General features: G+C 37.8%; 1 pseudogene; it reads left to right on the top strand.

Annotated features, from left to right (window-relative positions):
• Positions 1-1,651: 1,651 nt before the first annotated feature.
• On the top strand, positions 1,652-2,232 carry LOC110223098 (large ribosomal subunit protein uL6 pseudogene; annotated as a pseudogene).
• The last annotated feature ends 2,391 nt before the right edge of the window (positions 2,233-4,623 follow it).

The raw sequence follows: 4,623 nt of genomic DNA, 5'->3' as shown, positions 1-4,623 counted from the left end.
GAGAATATCCCAACCTTAACATAAATTCAAAAATCAAGAAATAAGCTGGAGAAATGAGTAAACAAAGAAAAAAAGCCTTGACCATAGAAAGTCACTTTGGTGAAAGGAAATCAAAATACAAACTCAGACAAAAACTAATGTCATAACATAAAACAAAACAAAAACAATGTCATAACATACACGCAAAGCCTCAAGGAGAAATGTAAATTGGTCTCAGATTCAAAAAAAAAAAAAGAATTCCTATAAAAGTTCAAAAAAGATTTCAAAAATTAAATGAGAGAAGTCAATGAATAATTAGGAAAATAAATGAGAATAAAGCAAAAATATCATGAAAAATAGTCAATAATTTGGTAAAAAGAGGCACACAAAAATACTGAAGAAAATTGTATTTAAAAAAACAAAATAGGCCAAATAATAAAAGAGGAACAAAAATATACTGAAGAGAATTTAAAAAGCAGAATTGGTCAAATGGAAAAAGATATACAGAATTCACTGAAGAGAAGAACTCCTTAAAAAGTAAATTTGGGGGAATAAGGCAAGGATGTGCCTGAGCTTTATCCCAAACCCCTCCAAATATCTTTTTTAAATGATTCTAAACAAATTCTAGAGCAGAAGAACCCACAAAAGGATGGAGTGAAACAAATTTTCATTCCAAGACAACTTGGAAGATTGGCAGGAAAGGTCTGTTGCATCATGGTAGGAGAGGAGTACAGTCCAGTGCAGGCTGTGGCAGCACAGCCCAGTCCCCAGCAAACCCAGAGCAGGCTTCAGGGGCAACTGAATCACTGGCAGCAGTGGTGGTTTCCAGACTTCTCAGCCCACAGACCCCAAAGACAACTTAGAAGGTCAACAGGAAAAGTCTGTTGCACCTGGGCAAGAGTGGAGCACAGTCTAATGCAGGCCTTGTCAGCACAGCCCAGGCAACAGCAAATGAGGAGCAGGTCTTTGGAGTGACTGAATCAGCAGCAACAGTGGCAGTGGCAGTAGCAGTGGCAGCAACTACTTCTTGAGCTCTCATCCCGCAGAAAGGAAGGGTGTTGAACAACTGGTCAGAAGGAGATTACAGGAGTCTTTTTGCTAGCATTGCAGCAGGTCTCTGTTGCGTTGCCTATACTTAGATTCAGGTCACAGTCTTGGGTGGCAGTCCCAGGGTGAAGAAGATCACTAGTATTAGCGGAGCTTATGGCCACAGTGGAAGAGGGACTCTCCTCACAATTCCAGGACAGAAAAGAATGCTTGTGGTCTCTCACAGACCAGAACACCGGCCAGGAGAGTAGTAAACACCTCTTCTTAGGTCATATCACTTGGAAGAACTGAAGACTTACAAATCTCTAAAAGTATCTTTGAAAACAGCTGCACAAAACCACTGAAGCTTGGAACAGTGTGCCCTCCACCCTGAAAGCAGAGCCCTACTTTAACAAACAGTTAAAAGTCAAGTAATAAGCTGGGAAAATAAGCAACCAAGGGAAAAACTGACTACAGAAATTTATTATGGTGACAAGGAAGTTCAAAACATGCACTCAGAAGACAACAAAGTCAAAGCTTCTACATCCAAAGCCTACAAGAAAAATATGAATTGGTCTCACACCATGAACGAGCTCAAAAAGGATTTTGAAAATCAAGTAAGAGCCTTAGCCCATTCACTACCAGAATGAAGACCATTCTAAGCAAACATACCATTGACATCCCAGAAAATGTTGACATCTCTCTTAAGAGTTGGATAGTTGTTGTGAAGGGGCCCAGAGGAATCCTCCATAGGGATTTCAACCATATCAATGCTGAGCTCAGTCTCCTTGGAAAGAAGAAATAAAAAGCTCCAGGTGGACAAGTGGTGGGGAAATTGAAAAGAACTTGCAACCATACACACAATCTGTAGTCAAGTACAAATCATGATCAAAGGCGTTACCCTGGGCTTTCTTTACAAGATAAGGTCTGTGTATTCTCACTTCCCCATCAATGTTGTTATTCAAGAGAATGGCTCACGTGTTGAAATCAGAAATTTTTGGGGTGAAAAATATATCCAAAGAGTGCACATGAGACCAGGTGTTGCTTGTACTATTTCTCAAGCCCAAAAAGATGAGTTAATTTTTGAAGGAAAATGATATTGAACTTGTATCAAACTCAGCTGCCCTGATTCCATAGGCCACCATAGTCAAAGACAAGGATATCAGAAAATTTTTGGATGGCATCTATGTTTCTGAGAAATGAACAGTGCAACAGGCTAATGAATAAGTTGGAAAAGATGCCAAAGGCCATGTCCTGAGGAGTCAACACTTATTCAGATGTCAAAATAATACTATTTTTGTCTTTTGGGAAAAAAAAGAAAATCAAATAAGAGATAGAAGAAAACTTGGGAATAGAAATGAAAGTGTTGCAAGAAAATCATGAAGAACAACTCAACAGTTTGGTAAAGGAGGCACAAAAGAAAAATAATGAAGAAAATAACACCTTAAAAATCAGACTAGGCCAAATAGTAAAAGAGACCCAAAAAGCAAATGAGGAGAAGAATGCCTTAAAAGCAGAATTGGCCAAATGGAAAACAAGGTTCAAAAGTTCACTGAAGAAAATAATTCCTTAATAATTGGAATGGAGCAAATGAAAGCTAATGAGTTTATGAGAAATTAAGAAACAATAAAACAAAACCTAAAGAATGAGAAAATAGAAGACACTGTAAAATACCTCACTGGAAAAACAACTGACTTGGAAAATAGATCCAGGAGAGATAATTTAAAAATTATTGGATTACCTGAAAGCCATGGTCAAAAAAAGAGCCTAGACATCATCTTTCAAGGAATTATCAAGGAAAACTGCCCTGATATTTTAGAACCATGGGGTAAAATAGAAATTGAAAGAATCCACTGATCACCTCCTGAAAGAGATCCCCAAAGGAAAACTCCTAAGAATATTATAGCCAAATCCCAGAGTTCCTAGATCAAGGAGAAAATATTGCAAGCAGCCAGAAAGAAACAATTCAAGAATGGTAGAGCAACAGTCAGGATAACACAAGATTTAGCAGCTTCTACATTAAAGGATCAGTGCACTTGGAATATGATATTCCAGAGGGCAAAGGAGCTACGATTACAACCAAGAATCACCTACCCAGCAACACTAAGTATAATCCTTCAGGAAAGTGGACATTTAGTGAGATAGAGGACTTCCAAGCATTCTTGATGAAAAGACCAGAGTATTAGGGTAGTTAGATGGAGTATATATAGACAGAGAGTACAGATGTCAGTTGACTATGAAGGGATGATATCTAAAAAAAAAAATAAGGGATGAGAGAGGAATGCACTGGGCAAAAGAGAAAGGGAGAGGTAGAACAGGGTAAAATATCTCAAATAAAAGAGGAAATAAAAAGCCTTTAGTGGAGGGGAAGAGGGGGGAAGTGAGGGTGAGTGAGTGAACATTACTCTCAATTGGCTCAAAGAGGGCATAACATACACACACAAATGGGTATAGAAATCTATCTTACCCTACAGGAAAGTAAAAGGGGAACAGGATATCAGAAGGAGGGAGGTAATAGAAAGGAGAGAAGATTGAGGGAGGGGATAGTCAGAAGCAAAACACTTTTGAGGAGGGACAGAGTGAAAGGAGAAAGAGAATAGAATAAATGGGTTGGGGTTACAGGATGGAGGGGAATACAGTTCTTGTGGTTTTTCCAGTTTATATTCTTCCTTCACAATGTGACTAATGTGGAAACATGTCTAAAAGGATTGTACATGTGTGCCCTGTATCATATTGTGTGCAGTTTTTGGAAAGGGGATGAGAAGAGAGAGAGAGAGAGAGAGAGAGAGAGAGAGAGAGAGAGAGAGAGAGAGAGAGAGAGAGAGGGAGAGAGAGAGGAGAGAAGAAAATGGATCTCAGGACTTATAAAAATGAATGTTGAAAACTATCTTTACATGTAAGTAGAAAAAAAAATCATAAAGTGTGTTGGGGGTGGGGGGGAGTACTTTCTGCCAAATGGAAAAGGAGGCACAAAAACTAACTGAAGAAAGGAACTTCTTCAAAAGCAGAATTGGCATTGGGCTTGCTATTCCAGAGGGCAAAGGAGTTAGGGTTACAACCATTACCTCCCCAGCAAAATTGAGTACAATCCTTCACAGGAAAAAAATATAGGACTTTCAAACATTCCTGATTAAAAAACCTGAGCTGAATAGAAAATTTTACTTTCAAATACAGGACACAAGAGAAAGATATAAAGGTAAACTGGAAAAAGAAATCATAAGGGATTTAATAAGCTTAAACTCCTTATATTTTCTACATAGGAAGATGATACTTCTAACTCCTAAAAATTTTTTCATTATTCTCATTATTAGAATGAGGATAACTAGACAGGAGACATGGGTATGAGTTGACTATAATGGAATAATGGCCAAGAAAATAAAATCAAGGAGTGAGATAGAGGGCTACACTGGAGAAGAGGGAAGGAAGACGTTGAATGGAGCAAATTATCTCACAAAAAAATAAATTCTGGTACAAGCATGTGATGGAATATTATTGCATCACAAAGAGTAATAGACACAAAGTGAAACAGATAGATCTTGGGAAATAACATGCACAATGACCATAACAATGTAAATGAAAAGAACTATAATCACAAAAGTAATTAAAATTGAGTATTAT

This window comes from Phascolarctos cinereus, unplaced genomic scaffold (assembly GCF_003287225.1).
Source record: "Phascolarctos cinereus isolate Bilbo 61053 unplaced genomic scaffold, phaCin_HiC Scaffold_4;HRSCAF=312, whole genome shotgun sequence".
Lineage (NCBI taxonomy): Eukaryota > Metazoa > Chordata > Mammalia > Diprotodontia > Phascolarctidae > Phascolarctos > Phascolarctos cinereus.
Note: the sequence above shows the minus strand (reverse complement) of the source record. Positions and strands in the feature narration are given on the sequence as shown.